Source organism: Pan paniscus, chromosome 6 (assembly GCF_029289425.2).
Source record: "Pan paniscus chromosome 6, NHGRI_mPanPan1-v2.0_pri, whole genome shotgun sequence".
Lineage (NCBI taxonomy): Eukaryota > Metazoa > Chordata > Mammalia > Primates > Hominidae > Pan > Pan paniscus.
In genome coordinates this window covers 30,458,755-30,476,900 of record NC_073255.2, presented here as the reverse complement: position 1 = coordinate 30,476,900, position 18,146 = coordinate 30,458,755, and the positions used below count along the sequence as shown (strand labels likewise).

Here is an 18,146-nt window from a genome sequence, read left to right as displayed (position 1 = left end):
AATGCTGCACTCCATTCCCATCTCCCTTTGTATGTGTTGTCATCATGTTTGGAAACTCAGCTTAGCTGTCTCCTCCCCAAGAAAGAATTCCATGATCCTTTCGTACCAAGTGTCTACTCTTATACAGTGTATGATGCCATATGGTTTTCATTGACCTGCCTGTATTCTCCATTAGACTGTAAGGCTCTAAATGGCCTAATCTAGATCTTACTGACTGCTGTATTCCTAATGCCTGGCACAGCACCTGGGACGTGGCAGGTGCCATGTTATTTGCCTGGAGAATGAAAAAAAATTGTCCATATGGAAGGAAAGAAGGATATTGAGAACAATGTCATGAATGTGGTGGTGGTAGCAGAGGGTGGTGACTTTTTTAGCCTTGGTAATATCTAGTCATGGAGAAGAGGTCCCTAGCCACCCTGGACATTACTTTCCCAAGCCTTTCATTATCCAGACATACATCCAACTGGAAACTTCTAGAAGGAAGAAAACCTTGTATCCTTGAATGCCTGGCCTGGGTCTTGGCATATAGTAGGTGTTCATTCAATGTTGGATTAAGCTGTTGGCTCTAGTAGCCAGTCTTGCCCACTCACCAGAGACTGGGGCCACTTTCCTTGAACATAAGGGGAGAATGTGGTTTGTGGCTGAGGAGACTGAAGCTTCTTTCTGGCCCTACCCTCAAGTGGAGCTCTGCTGATAGGCAGGGGAGAAAGGGGCACTGGCAGGGTTAACTGCTGTCTATAATTCCAGCTGCAGCAGGTTGACATTATAACAATGCCTGGCTATAGGCTTTTCCTTGCATAATCTGAAATCATAGCACATTGAGGTTTCAGCTTTGGACATAATGCAATTATAAGAAAATGACGGCATCAATGGATTGTCACAAGTTCTAGTTTGATAACATCCATATTTTTCTTAAAACTGCAATATATATTTTTAAAAGTCTATTTTTCTCAAGGAAGACACTGGGGATTGGGAAAATAGGATTAAAAATAATTCTTTTTTTTCTAACTCGTAATGCAAAATATGTAACTGGTAAATACTAAGTAAATCTGACCATATATCTACATTATTTATGGAAATAATTCAGGATCATTTACTTTATAGAAAATTTGTTAGAATGCCTTAAAAATTACTGAAATTAAATAAAATCAGGCTCCTTGAACTATCCATGAGTGCAGCTTCACATAATCAATACTTTAGCCATTCTAGGATGACATTGCATCTCAAGACTATTTTCTAACTTAATAAGATTAGAAATAATAAACTGATATTATTTCTTTGTGAACTGGGGCCTCTGACCTGGTAATTTAATGCCTTCATTATTGCACTGGAAGAGCTCTTAGAGACCCACTGAGCCTCTCATCCTACTCACAACCACATTCCGTCCACGTGATAACCTGAGACCTTGTTTCCTTTGGATATGGGGGGTTACATGCAATTGAGGAATATTCTTAACTTATTTTTAAAATGCTCTGAGCATTATTTTCAGGACAGTAGTGTATATATTTAAAACGGAAAACTTTTATTGATTCAATAACAGAAACCAGTAGGAAATAAGATGGCTTATTCCTGAATTGTATTGTTCTGGATATTTTCATGCTGGCCAAGAGGTGAATTCTGCAATGGGGACATGAGGGAGTTTGTTTTTGCCCAGCCTGTGCTTGTTTCAGCTGTGATGGTTCATGCTGCTTTTTCCTGCTATCTGGGAGAAACTGAAGGCAAGGGTGTTAATATCTGAAAGTGCTGTGGGTCTGAGGGCTGAATTCTTATCCCATTTTCTCATGAATTCTGTTCCTGCCTCTTCGGAGTCGAGGAGTCTCTTGAGCCTGTCTGTGTGAAAGCACTTTCTCACGAACCTTTGCCTGTGTGGCTTGAAGAGAATTTCCTCCTCTGCTTAAAATATGTTAGGGCCACACCTCTGCCCAGGAGGTTTTTCAGAGGCTCTTCTGGGAGGCCTGTTCCCAGAATCACCTGTGGTGAGAAGCCAGTGGAGGACTTGATTCCCAAGGTTATAAGCTGGACTCCAAAATGGAAAATGAATGTGGATTAGAACAACCCACATAAAGATTCTCCTGACTGGGAAGGGCTTGGCTAAAAGAGGACGAAGCATGTTCTATTTAGGGAGCACCATTTAAAACGCTGAACAAGAAGGGCAGGAGGCAGTTACGAATTCTTTAATTGACCAATAGGACATTGAAGTCTCTCTGCGACAGTTAAAATTATTTGTCCACTGGGTCTGTTGGCTGTTGGTGACTTGCAGAAACAGCTTTGTTGTCAGGAAGTGCTGCTGAAAGTCATGTGACAGAGCTGACTTGGGCCCGGTGAGTTTTGAGCAATGCGACAATAACAGTGGCACCCACTGTGCTCCTGGTGCTATTGAGAGTGCTCTGCCTCCATCATCTCATTTGCTCCTTACATAAACTACAATTGTATGAAGTGGGCCACATTTAAACACTTGGTGAGACTGTGACTTTCCCAAGGTCACCCAGTTGGAAAGGGTGGAGCTAGGACTCAAATCCAGATTGCCTATGTTGAAGGTCATGTGCTCATAACACCTAACTGTATCATTTGGCTGTGCCAGAAAGATTCAAGAAAGAACCGTGCATCTACAACACTGCCTCAGAATCAGTGGCTTTCCAGGGCAAATAGTTTATTTCATTTTATGACTTTCTCACATAATTGCCTCTGGTTTTATAGACTATGGCACAGTGTTTTCAAAATATTGCAAATAGGAAGCTAGTTATTACTCAAGAGCAGTCAAGTGCTTCTGGGCACTTCTATTGAGCCTCTAAATGTCTTTGGAAATGCTGATGCTGGGTAAAGCCGCCTGGTGAGCACAAAGCAGCCCATAAGATCTGAGATGGGATGCATTTTCCTGAGACCCCGGCATGCCTTTACCTATGGGAGTTGGAATATAGCAGGGGAAATGCTAGGTTAGTGACTTGTTCCATTGCAATGTCTTCTCCAATGTAATACACTGGAAGGACAATGAAGAAAGGACAATGGAAGATAATGAAGGACAATGAAGGAACAGCCTCTGAATCGATAACCAGAGACTTGGGATACTACATGGCTGTGAGAACGGTGGAAGATTCATAAACTATTCTTTTATAATGAGTGCAAAATTGAAGATTCAAATATTAATGATGACTGTGACTCACATTTCTTGGGTGCTTACTATGAGTCAGACACTCTTCTAAGCCCTTTATGTGTGATGTTAGCTCATACTTCACAAGGTTCTTATAGCAACTTTGTGAAGCAAATGTTTGAGCGTAATTTATTTCTGCTCATGTTATATTGGCTGAAATGAGTCACGTGGCACAACTGGCTGCAGAGGAGGCTTGAGCTGAGTGATCAGTGCCCAGATAAAACTCTTGGCATCATGTTATTAAATAAATAGGAAGAAGAAAGCCAGGGGGACAGTGAACACCTCTGTCCACCCCCTAACGTATCGAGCAGTGAACTTATCCTTGGAGTGGTCTGAGAAAAGGGGTGTTTCTTGTTTTCTCCTCCATCTATGTTTTTGGAAGATGACTGTAGAAAAACCTGATTTTATAGAAGTTGCTAATCTCACTCAGGTGCTGGGTACTCTGAATAGATAAAAGACAAGAAAGGATGAGTGAAGGAGATGAAGAAATTTAAGCATTGCCTCTTCTGTAAACCTCCTGTCTTTGGATAGAACCAATACTTTTGTCCATGAGGCTCTTGTGCTTTTTGCCTGATTTTAGAAATTATGGAAGTTGTTCATTTATTTATTTGACTAGCATTGATTGGAAGTCTGGGATGCATCAGGCCCTGGGCCTACAAAGACACACAAGATAGACAAGGTCCTTGCTGTTAAGAAGTTTACAGTCTATTTGGAGAAGACAATTGTCAACAAGTAAGTGGAGAGGCAACTTCAGAAGTTGATAGGTACTACAAAGAAAGAACATAAATAAAACCACCCAAAATTTAGTAGCTTATAATAACAAACATTTATTCTTGCTTACCAGCTACATAATTTGGGGGCCTAGAACAAAATGAAAGTGTAGGGCCCTTGTTAAAAATATTAAAACATTCAAAACAGTAACAAAAGAACATTAAACCAAGCATGGGGCTCTTCTAAGCAAGGAGTCCTGTACAACTACACAGGTTAAGCACCTGTTTGCAGGTGTGTGGGTTGGTGGGGCTTTGCTCCAGGATTTGGGTTCACCTCAAATTTGCTCCACATGTCTCCACATTTTCTTTGGCACAGGAAGTACCAGGGCTTAACATCTCTTGGCAGGTCAGAGAAGCACAAGAGGCATGCCAGTCTCTACAAGCACATGTTGAGCCTCTGCTTTGGTGATGTCTGCTAACATCCTATTGGTCAAAGGAGTCATATGGCCAATTTCTAGGTCAAGAGGTAGAGAAGTACATGATTCCTACCAAGAAGCCATAGCAAGGGTATGGATGCAAAATTCTGTTAAGGGATGAAGTGAAGAATTGAGCTCAATCATCCTCATTGGCCTGGTAAGAGTGTGATGAGGAGCAATTATTTTAAGAACGGAAGTAACATGCTCTTTTTACATTGTCAAAATATCGTTCAGGCTGTTATGGGGATAATAAATTGTAAAGGGCAAGAGTGAAAGCTGGAAGACTAATGAGTCAAAGAGAAAGATGCTGGTTTGGATTATAATGCTAGAAATGGAGATGAAAGTGAAGGATATTATGATTTAGAGGTAGACTCAGTGAGACCTGTTGCTGGGTTGGATGAGGGGGGTGAGTAAAAGAGATCAATGAAGAGAGAATCCTATTTTTTTATTTGAGCAAAAGAATGGAGAGGGAGGCAGGAAGGGATTACTTAGTGGGTCTGTGTCCTTAGCCAGACTACAAACTTCACAAGGAAGAGACTACATTATCTTATTCATCTTGAAATTTCTAGAGACCTGTATAGTGGTTGGCTTATACTAGGTGCCTGAAAAATCCACCAAAGGAAAAAAAAAGCAGATGCTTAGTATAGTGAGTGACATCCTTGGAGCTCCTGGAGTAACTTGGGTGAAAGATCATTAAATAATTCATTCAATTAATTCAACAACCATATATTGTTCATAGCCCCAATGGTTATTCATTCCATTAACATTTATTGACCATCTTATCATGTGCAAAGCCATGTACTAGAATGCTGGTAAATAGAAATGATTACAGCACCTCACCTAAAGGAGGTGATGGTCTAGTGGAAGAATCAGGTAAGGAAATCCATGATTATAATACAGGATTAGAAGAGTGTGCATGAGGAACTATGGAAGCAGAAAGGAAAGTCCTAAATGCAGCCTCCCGGGGAGAGTTTTAGGAAATTTTTCCAGAGGGAGTGATGCTTAAACTGAGTCTTCAAGGAAAGTAGGAGTCAGCCCACAGAAGAGGCTGAAAATAGTGTTGTAGGCACAGTAACAGCACATGAGAAGGCTCAGAGGCTCAACTGTATATGACATATGTCTGGCGACATGCAAGCAGCTGAAGAATGAGGAAGGCAAGGTGAGTTTGGAGAAGCAGGCCAAGGCCGATCACAAAGTGCTTTGGATCTTATGCCCTGTGCTTGGGGCAATAGTTTGCTGATAGAATTTTAAGTAAATAAGTGACATGACTTATGTTTTGGGAAGATGTTTCTTGGAGCAAGGTGGTGGATGGATAGGGGTTGGAAGGGACTGGAAACAGAGACTATTAGGAGCTCTTGGAGTAACTTGAGTGAAAGATCATGAAAACCCAGACCGAGGCAATGGCAGTGGGAATGGGGAGAGGTGAATGATGTAAGTGACATCTGGAACAGTGAATCAACAGCATGATTGGCTGCAGGGGACAAGGGAGAGTGAGGCATTGACAGTGATTTCCAGGTTTCTGGCTTGAGTGACTGCATGGAAGGGGATGTGGCCATTCACAGCAGTAGAGACTGTATTGGGGAGAAAGTTTGGCTTGCAGAAGCCCATTGAGCCAGTACCCACATTTGGTAGGATTACAAATATTATCAGGGAGAATTCAGCAAAGCAGCTATTCTAGGTGCACAGTGTGGGATTGTTGCTGCTTTCATGGGGTTCCCTGATTCTGGTACTTGAAAACCTGAAGTTAGCCCTAGAGAGACATCTCTCTTCAATTGCTCCAGTGAATCTGGAGTTACTATCTCCTTTTTTCTGTGCAACAGTGGAAAGCCTGCTCAAGGGTATTTCCCTTCTAAGGGTGATCACACAGCAGTCAGGGATATGGTGCCCTGTGGCAGTAGCTATACTCAAAACACACAACCTTGACACTATAAACATTTTGGGCTGTATAATTATTTGCTCTGGGAACTTTCCCTTGCATTATAGGATGTTTAGCAGCATTCTTAGCCTCTACTCACTAGATACTAGTAGCAAACCCCAGCTATGACATCCCAAAATGACCCCAGACATTGCTGATGTCCTTTGGGGAGCAGGTGTCCAAGAACAACCTTACCCTTCCTTGGCCTGTCTCAGTTACCATTATAATAATATTAATGAGTATAGCTAAACACATATTGAATATTTTCCAGGTATTCTGTTAAGAACATTACTGGAATTATTTCATTCCAAAATAGAATTCTATTTGGAGAATTGTATTTGTTTACCATTGTACAGCAGAGGAAACCAAGGTACACAGCTGCACTGCTCCAGTGCTGAGGATGTCAAGTGGTTTTCTTGCCACTGTATTATTCTAGGTTAACTTCAACCCCAGCATCAAGAGAGCTCAAAGCTCAGTAATGACCCCTATATCCCATGGAAAAATTAACACTGGGTCTGTGAATATTTGTTATATGTTGCAAACACTCACTGCATACCAGGTGCTGATACAGGCACTCTCCATATGTTAACTCATTTGATTCTTACCATGACCCAGTGAAGTAGGTCCTATTATCACCTCCATTTTATGGATGAGGAAATGGAAGCATAGAGAGGTTGAGTAACTTGCTTGAGGTCACACGACCAATAAGCAGCAGAGCCAGGGTTCAAACCCACCATCTGGCTCCAGAGTCCAGGTCTCACCCAGTACGCTATCCCTCATACCTGGTAGCAGCTGAGGCCCACTGGGCTGTTGGGTTTGGGAGAACACCAGCAGCCATGAGCAAGCAAGGAAGGGAGGTGGTGGATGAGTCTTCGGAACACAATAATGATGTAGAACGCGTATAGGTGCATTAGAATTCATCACAAGGGCATTTGAATCCCTCCCCAGCTGCCCACGCCCTCCCCAGTCCTCTACGGCTCAGAAAGGCCCCAGAGAGTTGAATCGTGGTTTTGAGAGCTTGCATAGTCAGAGCAGGCCATAGTTCTCATTCCATCCCTCAGATCTTTAGCCCAAAGGCAAGGCTGCCCCTCATTGCAGCTTCGCCAGGCAGCTCTCTGTGACTAGGGAGGCAATACTTTATCCATAGTCACCTCTATACAGGGAGAAAAGAAAAGCCCAGAAAGTCCTGCTGGGCACCATTCTCAGAATCTGCAGAATCTGCCAAACCTGCTGTGAGCACAGAGATAAGCCAGGAAGTGGAAATGTGACCAGGCAGGTACTGGCTCTGCAGACTGGACAGAAAGACTGATGTGGTGGGCAGTAGGCCAGGGCGGGCCAGTGACCACAGGGCTCATCTAGCATCAGGAGAAGCAAAACATTCACAGCACAGCCTCCAAAGAAACAGGACAGAGTGATGACAAGGAGACTGGCAATGGCTAAATTAAAGCAGACCCAAAAGTTCCCCTTCCCAGCTTGGGGTGACCTGGGAGGGGCACTTCAATATCGACCTGATCTATGACCCAAACCTAAGCCAAACTTCCAGCCGGCTGAAAAGAAGACATTTTTCAGATCATCATGGAAGTTCCTTCCAGATTTTTATGCCCTGCCCAGGCCTGTGAGTGTTCAACTGTCTTAGATAAAACTCAGAGGAAGCATCTGTGATCCTGCTGGAGCTAGTCCTATAGAAAGCAGGAAGGAGTCAACAAGCCATAAGGCCTCTTCTCTCTGGAGATTCTCACTGTGGTTTCCAGACTGGAAGGTCTGAGTGGTCTGAGGAAATAGCAAATGCTCACTGTGTTCCCTGCAGCCTCCTGGGAAGGGTTACACATAATACTGAACTGGCTCTCCATGATGCCCAAGCAATTTGTTAAAATGTTTACAAAAATCACTTCCCCAACAAATGTGTACTGAGAAAGGCTCTGTTTAAGACAGTCAGCTGAAGGTGGAGGGGAAGCTAGTAGATAAGGAATAGAGGAATGCAAAGCTATGACCCTACTTGAAGGGGTGCAATGATCTGAACCCCAAGCCTTATGTGAGTACATGGTTTCTTGCTGTTAGTTATGTGCTGAAAGCCAATAACCAATGACATGTAACTTCTCTGAAAATAGAATTATTTACTCCATTAATCGTCCCCATGAGAGAGTTGGTTACCCTCAACAAGGGAATATTCCTGTGGACATCTTCTTTAGCCCAGGAGAGAAAATAAGGGAGCAGAGGCAGCATGTCCCTACTTAGAAGTCTGGCCATTGTCTACACAGTGCCTTGCTGCCTCATCATGCTTTCACTTGTGTAGACAGTCTCACTGGATCATTACAACAACCTTGTGCTGAGAAAGAGCAGAGCCTGTGGCATTATCCATAAGGATGGTGATGATATTAAGAAATTAGGCCATTTATTGAATACTTACAATGTATGGGGCCTTGGCCCTGTATTCTATGCACAGTTGCCTGTTTAATCCTCACTGCTGCCCTGTAAGGAAGGTACCTCTTTTTGGCCATTTTGTTGATAAGGAAAATGAGACTCAGAGAGTGACTTACTCAAGATGACACATCTAGTTAGTGCCAGAGCTAGATTTGAACCCAGATCTGGCTGACCAAAAGTCCTTGCTCACAGACACTGAACTCAGTCCACAAGGCATTGGTAACTTGCTGACAGGTACACAGCAGGTGATACAGGACTCTGAGTTCCCGCCTCCTGCTTCGGGATCCTTCCCCCTGCCCATACCTAGCTCAGCTGAGTCTCTTGGAGTGGGTGGTTTCCAACTGTTCTCGTCCCACCCACCTGCTCTTCCACCCCCTCTGCCGAGACGTGGACAGCTTCCTTTCTGTGTGCACTAATGAGCTCTCTAAGCCCAGGCAGTGCCCTGGGGTGCCAGATGTTAGGGTCACAGTGGGAGTTAGCCAGGAACATAGGCGTCTCCTGTTTGTTTTGGGAAGGCACCAATTCTGGACCACCCAAACTGCTCCTTAGCCAGAGCTCGCTTGGGAACTCTGACATGGAGTTGGCAGCTTTCCTGGTCCTCCTGATAACTCCCCTGGGCCTGAGGCTCAAGTACCATAAGCCTCTCAAAGCCCCAAACCAGTGCACTGCTGGTGCTCGATGAACAGCCCTTGGCTGAGGATGTCCAGTTTCCTCCATTCAGACAGGAGACAGCTGTCCACCCCTGTTCTGGAAGTCCCGACTCAAAACAGTGGTGCCTGTTTCTTCCTTCCTGGTCCACCTGGCTTCAGCCTCAGCCTGTACCGGTTTTCACCTAAACTGCCCACCTCCACAGCAAGGTCAGGAAGAGCTCCCAGCCTGAAGTGCCTCCACTCATTGTTACTGTTGGTGTTACTGATGTGCACAGATTGGATGGAGAATGGGAGGCTCATTGTGTGGCTTTGGAATCAGAGAGTTCTGGCTCTGAATCCCAAACATGCTGCTTAGGAGCTGCAGGACCTTGAGAAAAGCCACATTTTCTCAGCATGTTGCAGTGTCTTTATCTGTGCAGTGGGGCTCATGCCACCTACCTCTCAGGGCTGGTGTGTGGATTAAAGGTGATGTTTCATAAGAGGTGTCTGGGACAAGGCCTGGCACATCAGGCCCTCCATGGATGTGACTCTCTCCTCTCCACTTATCCACACGAACAATCACTCCTCTTCTTATGGACACCTGTTCTGTGGCTGAGTGGTTTCTAAAAATAAGAGGACACTTCTGCACACTTTCCCTGGAAGAGATAAGGGAGTGCTGGTGGCTTGGTTTCAGTGGGTTTAGTGTTGGGCGGCTGGTGGAAATGATCCAGTTACTTCTGATCCCTCCCCTGCACAGACGCCTCCGTGGTGTGCAGGCCCATTCCTCTGTCCCGAGCATGCAATGTCCTCATTCGGAGAGGTGAAAGGGAATGTTTATAACTATGCCTCCTGGTAGCTTGGGGGAGAGAGGACACTAGAACAACTTCTCTACACAGAAAGTACAAAGACCAGTGCCTCTGCCTGTGTGCCTTGGAGACGCTTCCTTTTCAGGCTCATCAGAGATTTCTCCCAATTGTAGTTTCCACTACCTCCACACCCTTGCATTCTGTACTCTCTATTCTCTTTGTTTAGAACAACTTCCCTTCCAATCTTAATTTTTTAAAAAAGTTTTAGAGTACAAGTGGTTTTTGCTTACATAGATTAATTGTGTAGTAAATACAATTACTATAAAGTCTGAGATTTTAGTGCACCCATCACTCGAGTGGTGTACATTGTACCCAATGTGTAGTTTTTAAAAATCCCTCATGGCATTTCCTGTCTTCCCTTTTTGGAGTCTCCAAAGTCCATTATACCACTCTGTCTGCCTTTGGATACCCATAGCGTAGCTCCCATTTATAAGTGAGAACATATGGGATTTGGTTTTCCATTCCTGAGTTACTTCACTTAGAATAATTGCCTCTAGCTTTATCCAAGTTGCTGCAAAAGACATTATTTCATTCTTCTTTTTTATGGCTTAGTAGTATTCCACTGTGTATATACCAATCTTTATCTAAAATGTAACCCATTAAATTACCTTCCTATCAAAGACCTTTTAAAAATCTTATTTCCAGAGGCTAGTGTCATAAGTAAGTAATAACGAAAAGCACTGCCTTTGAACCCCTGACTATAAGGAGTTCATCTTCCTTCCATCCCTCCTGGAAGTCACTGACAAAGAGATGTGATAGAAGACAGGTGCAGGGTGCCTTGTAGGATAGTTATTTGTTTTCTTCTTTTTGGAAGATGGTAAACTCCATGAAGGCAGTGACTATATTTTACCCATGTATCAGCTCCATCCTAACAAGACATTGTCCAGGCCAGGTTTTCTCAACCTCTGCACCATTCACATTTGGGGCTGAGTAATTCCTTGCTGTGGGTCTGTCCTGTGCATAGCAGGATGTGTAGCGGCATCCCTGGCCTCTACTCACTAGATGCTGGTACCACCCTGCCTCCTCAATTGTAGTAGCCAGAAATCACCCCGGTTGAGAACCACTGCTTTAGGTTCTCAATACGCTAAAAAATATTTTTTAATAGAAAAATTTTAAGTATAGATGAAAGTAGAAAAAAAAATGATGAATTTTAGGTATCTACCACTCCTCTTTAATACGTATTAATATTTTGCCAGTCTTGTATCGTCTACCTAGTATTATTTATTTCATCTGCCTACATTACATCTATCACCTATTATTTTAAAGCAAATCTCAGCCACCATATCATTTCACTCATGAATACTTAAGTATGTATCTCTGAAGGATAAGGACTTTTAAAATTGCTACGATGCTATCACATCTGACAAGAGTAGTAATAATTCCTTAATATTATCTAATACCCAGCCCATGATCAGATTCTCTCATATCATGGACTTTTTAATAATTGATTTGTTCAAAGGCTCAAATAAGGCTATTAAATACAATTAAATCTCTTCTATCTTTTTCATGCCACTAATTTTAATGAATAATTAATAAATATTTTTAATTACTGAAAGTGAGGGGTGCCAAACCAAATTTTGAGGCAAAAAAGAGGGTTTCTGAAAGTTGGCGTGAAATTTCCTTCCCTGAAGGCTGAAAAGAAACTCTCTTGTATTCATTAGCATTTGTTTAGTTCTCTCAGAGTCACCATTGACATACTTGCCTAAAATATCATTTATTTATGAGTGAATATCTTCATTTAATTTTTACGTGTATTTTCAATGCTCAAAAATTAAATTCAACTCACTCCGTAGAGAGAACAGTGCTAGGTATAACTTGGAGAAGAAGCATAATTTTTCACAGTTGTTTTCTCTACTTGGTTTTCCAATCCAAAGTCAAGTAGAAATGGAAAGGCATCTCCTATTGATACTGTTTGCATCTCTAATGATCAGGAAGCTCAGATAGTTAAAGCAATTGTTTGGCCAACAGTCCTTTTAATCAGTACTGCACTCATATCTAAGCATATGTTTTTAGACTTTAGATAGTGACTTTCTTTTTATGTTTACAAAATTATTTCTATGGCAAAATCAGAGTACAATTTATTTTCCCTGCAAGAGTAACCTTGGGGTGATAGGAAAAATTATGTATCTATCATGTTGCATTGTTGTTTGCTTGTAGAAGCTGCAATTTGTTTTCCTCTGTTGAAATGTTTGCTTTCCTTATGACATAGAGAATATTTGGAGATATATTATGCATGCATTTGCTCTATGCATATATTCTTGCCCTTGGGTAGAAATCCAGTGTCCATGGAAGAATGTGGCATTTGATTGAAAGCCAGTGAGCCTGGTGGTTTTCCAACAGTTACAGTTCACGGTTCTGCTTGAAGCAAATGCCTCCAACTGTGGACAATGTGCCTTCCTTGAGAACTTGAGACAAGTTGCTGGTTAATGTCTCTGAAACAGCCTGTTAAGACTGTTACTACAAATTAGAGTCTGGATCATTCCGAAACCCAAATAGACTTCTTTCATCTTCCAGATGGCCGTCTGATTGGGAGCTGGGCAGGATCACATTTCAGGTTGTGACTTAATGATTCAGGACAATATTTATGGTTATTACTTGACAGAGGGCAGTAAGGAAAATTAAAGCACAGCCCCATGCTTCATTTATGACAAAAAACAAATACATGGCAGGGTTGTAGATTAGAGATGGCATCTCCAAGCTCCAGGCAGAATCCAGGCACAATTCTGAGATGACCCACGTGAAGAGGTACAGCTACGTTGGCAAGTCCAGACTTCAAAACTTCAGTCAATGCGTTACTTTTGGAAACAGCCAAATAATTCTCTAATAGGAGATCTTGGGAAAGGTATAGCTATGAGTGAGAGATTTCAGAGGGGACAAATAATGCAATTATGTTCTTTGCTGGTATGATGACTACATGCAGCTGAAATATTATGTTTTAGGGCACATTTTTGACTTCATTATTACAGTTGGTAATATCAACAGGAGAAAAAATAATTGTGTCTGCCAGTTGTGGGCATTTTGTTTATGTAGTGTGTAATTTCTGCATTAACTTCTCCTTCTAAAACATGCTCTATATGATATAATATTCATCTCTTACATTACCCGGAATTTTAGGAATTCTGTAATTGGGTGCTTTGGGGAAGAAAATGGCAAGCCAGGGAAGATGAGACATAGAAAGGGATAAGTAAAGCTTGAGTCAGTTAATGAAAGTGTAGATTGTCTATAAGAACAGCCAGCAGAAAGTTTATCTTGCTCCATTAATCCTCTACTCACTCTGTGAAATGACAATGCACATATTGTTCTGCGGGAAAAAAAAGAGAAAACTAAACCATATGCCATTAATACATTTGACCAGCTGTGACATTTTTTAAATAAGGTTTTAACTGGTTTTATTACAACAACTGTGTAATTTCAAAACGACTTCGTCATCTCTTGTATCTATTATAAACAAGTACTTTGTTTAACCGAGCCAATAATAACCTTCACAGGGAAGGTTGAGACTTGAGGGAACCAAATTCTCTGATTGTTTAGATAAGGGAAAAGAGATTCTTTGGCTAGAAATAGAAAAAAGAACATTATCTTGAAAAGAAATTTTAATTTATCACATGATTCCCAATAATTTGATATTTCTTTCTGTTGTTTGTGGGGTTGGCTTCCAGTGCCCGAAGCCTACCCCCAAGTTAGTGCCATCTTGGTTCCAGCACTCATGCTCTGCTCCTGGGCTCCCAGCTTCCAAAGGGACTGCAGAGTGGGACTGTGTCAACACCACTTGGGGTGTCCTGCCCCCAGTGGGGAGCTTGCTGGGGAAAATATGGTCAAGGTGACTTCAAGAGGAGTCACTACCTCTTCTTTTTATTTTTTCTTTGACACATAATAATTGTACATGTTTATGGGCGTAGAATGTGATGTTTGACATATGTATACATTGTGTAATGATCATGTCAGGGTAATTAGTATCTCCATCACCTCAAACATTTATCATTTCTTTGTACTACCTTTTCTTTAGGCCTTGACCTTGACAGCCCAAACTGCAAGTGGCTGCTTTTGCCAGGTGGACTGGAGAGAAGGAATGGGGAGAAATCTCCTTGCCTCCTTACATCGTGTAGGGTACACCCAACAGCCTCCTGGGTTCAAAGACAAGGCTCTAGCTCCCCAAATAGTTTTCAGTTGGTGGCCTTTCTTCCTCTCAATATAGTCTTTTAAATTGTTGCTATGCATACTCATTTTATTTCTTTCCAGACATTTGTTTGTTCCTGCCTTCTGGAGATGCTCAGGCCCTTTCATTTTGTAGGAGGGTAGATTGGATGCTCATGCACCTATTGTTTTTTTTCAGTGAGTGGTGCTCAAGGTGAGTAACACTGACAGCTAATGTTCCTCACCTGTCTCCTTTAGTGTAGCAAACTGGTGTAACTTGGACTGACTCCTTGGGGAACACAGAGGGCTGGGTCTGCACCAGACCAGAGTATGGGCTTTAGAATGAACAGAGTTAAGTTTACATCCTGGTTCTATTCTCTACATGATCAGAGGAAATTAACTCTCTCAGTCTCCAACTTTATCTGGAAAGTGGGAATAATAATTCCAGTTTCACAGGATTGTGATAAGAATGATATAAAATTGCATGCTTGAGACAGGAAAAACAGTCCATATTTGAAAGGTTTACCCCTAATCTCTGCAAAAGGAAATCCATTCTATCGGGAATATTGAGCTGTCTGTGCCTCATACTACGTAGTTGTAGCAGGAACCATAAACCCAAGGCTACAGGACCAGTGTTCCCAGATTGCCCATGCTCTGTGCTTATACCCTCTTCCCAGTGCCTCTGTGCTCTATGCCTGCCAGTGACCCATGGCTTCTCCTTCTCTTGAATAAACTGGGCGTTTGTATCTTCATCACATTCAGTCTGTGACGTTCCTTATGTTGTTCTTTGTTGATGGAGTCACAGAATATTGTCAAGCTGAAATTTACCTAATTTACCTTCTGGGCCAAGGCTTCCACGTTACTGCGGATGTCCTTGAAACCCAAGAGGTTGTGTGACTTACTAAGGGCATTAAAGCTAGTTCGTGGCAAAGCCAGGTATCTTGATGCATGGGCCAATAGTGTTTTCATCACCTGAGATTGTTATTTAACTTCTGTGTGTAGATATGTTTCCTATTCATGCCTCCACTCCTAACACACACACACACAGACATACACAACCAGACACACACACACACACACAGCCCTCAGATTTAAAGTTCCTTGAAGGTATATCGACTCCCAGACTGTCCAGCATTTTAAAGAGGTAATTGATAAATACTTGCTGAACTGATTCAGTGGTAAGGAGCAATTTCTGGACATGTCAGCAAACAAACATTTCATCAAGTATCCTCCTTTTCAATTTTACGGATCTATTGATCTGAAAAGCAATACAGATAACATTTTCATGTAGGAAGAGGAGTTTTATCCTGAGTCAATGGCCACTACCTTCCTTCCCCAGGGGACTCAGTTATCCTTGTAAGGGTAGGAGTTGAGACATCTGGATCACTTCACACTGGGGCAAGGTTCCTTAGAGCAGGAAGGCCAGGAGACATTCAGTGCCTTCTCTGCACCTTGTGATGAATAGGATCTATTTATGACAGACTAACTCTGTCCTCAACCTCAACCAGGCAGCGGCTCCTAGCCTGGTTAACTTTCAAATGTGCTAATGAGGGACAAAGGCACAAAACCAAATGGAAAGTATTGCACACATTCAGTGAGAGAGGTGGATGCAGTCAGCCAATTAGGGGAGACGTGAAACAGATGACTCCTGACACGGCTGGAGAAGGCGGGGAGTTTTCTAATACATATTGGATTCCGTTTTCACCAAAGGTCAGCTTTAATCAAGTTCCCAATGTAAATATTACCAATATAAACCAAGTAATGGAGGTTAAACGACTGCTCTCGAGGTCAGCGACTCTTGGTCAAGCTGGAACATTTCACATGAAATGGACCAGTTGGAATTTACCTGGAGGGCCTCAGTGCCTGGCCATGAAACTCGAGCCCCCCCGACTCTCTTAGCTGTTGGATCGAGTGCATACCGATGCAGAGCATGGCAGGGTAGCTCTGCTTTCCAGCTCCATGGCTGAAAACCAGATGCATTGGGCCCTGGGGTTTTCATAAACACACAGGGCTGCAGTTTCTCTGTGGCTGAGGTTATAGTGTGGGGATGGGGGCACATGAATGTCTGATGCACAGGCAGATACATCCTACTTACTGACTTCTCTACGGAGGAACACCTGGTGATCCTGGGAAGATTCCCCTCTCCTCCTAGGTTCTGGAGGCTGAGGTCCCTGATGAGCCCTCAGGCAACCCTTCACAAGAGGTGCTACAAGATCTTGCTATAGAGATAGGGCCACTTTATCAAATGCCGCACCAGCCTGGCCTGCCACACATGATCCTGATCATACTGGCATTTTTGACTATGCCCTTTCCTTACTGTCCTATTGCTCTTGCTTAGCCATGTGGCATCACATGTCTACATCATCATTTGTCTCTGTCTCTTGTTGTGCCTGCCACTCGGTTCTTAAAATCATTGTCCTAGTCTCTCACTTTCTGCTGGCTTTAACCATAGCCTGAACTTCTCTGCTGCCTTCTATTAAACAAACTATATATAAATGTATATATATATACACACACACATATATAGTTCTTGAAACTATATATATGTATATTTCTTGCGTTAACTTTTCCTTCCAAAACATGCTCTATGATATACTATATATATAAAACAACAAACTATATATATGTATGTATATCAGATAACTTTCATTATTATGTAAAAAAGAAAATTGTTGCAAAAGTTTCTTTTGTCCTTCCAATGTGCCAATTACTATGATAAGTGACTTACATACCTCATAGTATTTACTTTTCATAGCAATCCCATGAGGCAGATACTCTTTATTATTCCTAATTTACAGATTAGGAAACTGAGGCAGAGAGAGGATAAGTAACTTGCCTGAAGTCATGTGGTGGTAGAGACTGGGCTTGAACTCACCTCTGACATTAGTCTGCACTCTTAACCACAACTTATATTGCCTGCTTAAATGGTATCATGAAGCTGGTATCTTTTCTGCATGGATGGTTTTGAGTTCTCATTCATTTCTGACCAGGTTCTGAGTAAATACACAGTTTGCCATCTACATATCTTAGCCCCTTCTTTCAAAAATGGGCTTTTAATCAGAGATGTAGAAAGAGTCTCACATATTTTAACTCTTAGAGATAAATCTATGTGCATAACAAACATACTGTGTAGAGGCGGTGTGTTAAGATAACTTTTAAGGGTATTCATTGGCTGTTCCACCCAGCCAATGCTCAGTAGGGTCTGGGAGCTTCATGACTGTCTGGCTTCATGCCTTGTTCATCAATGAACCACACATCCAGGAGGAAAGTATGGACCCATCCTGTAGCAGTTGCTTTGGTACCTGGTCTACAACACAAGACAGCCTGGGGAGAGGAAGGCTGCTGCCTGCGAAATGCACCTCCTGTCATCTTTATGGGCATGCCAGACCATAAAACCTGGAGAGATATGACCTGAATAACCACGTTATCTCTTTCAAAGCAAAAAGGAGAGGAGGATGGAACATGGAGATTGATGTACAAAAGCGAGAGTCTAAATAAACAATCTCCATAAATTTGCATTTGTATAGGAGCATTGTTATAAAATGTGGTCTTCATTAAAGAGAGAGGCTGGTCATATACCTCAGGAAGGCCTGACATGTGTGATTTCTGGTCATCTGGCTCTCTCATCTCTTTAAAGTCAAATCCTGTCTACGGAATATTTGCTTTGTCTAAATAATGCAACAAAATCACCTAAAATGAGAGCTTCTGAGATCTATTCATGACAATATTATACGTGTGGTATAATTTACAGGGATAAAGATGTACGTTCACATGTATAATTTCCAGGGGTCTTAGATGCAAAAGTTTTCTGGTGATAGGTTTTGGAAAAAATCATTCAAAGGGGCAT

General features: G+C 42.3%; 1 long non-coding RNA gene across 1 annotated transcript in view; it reads left to right on the top strand.

Annotated features, from left to right (window-relative positions):
• The first annotated feature begins 5,403 nt into the window (after nucleotides 1-5,403).
• Nucleotides 5,404-18,146, top strand: part of LOC117980895 (uncharacterized) — a 397,942-nt gene continuing 385,199 nt past the window's right edge. Inside the window, exon 1 of the long non-coding RNA XR_008626162.2 lies at nucleotides 5,404-5,493. This is a non-coding gene — a long non-coding RNA (uncharacterized LOC117980895). The remainder of the gene's footprint in view (nucleotides 5,494-18,146) is intronic.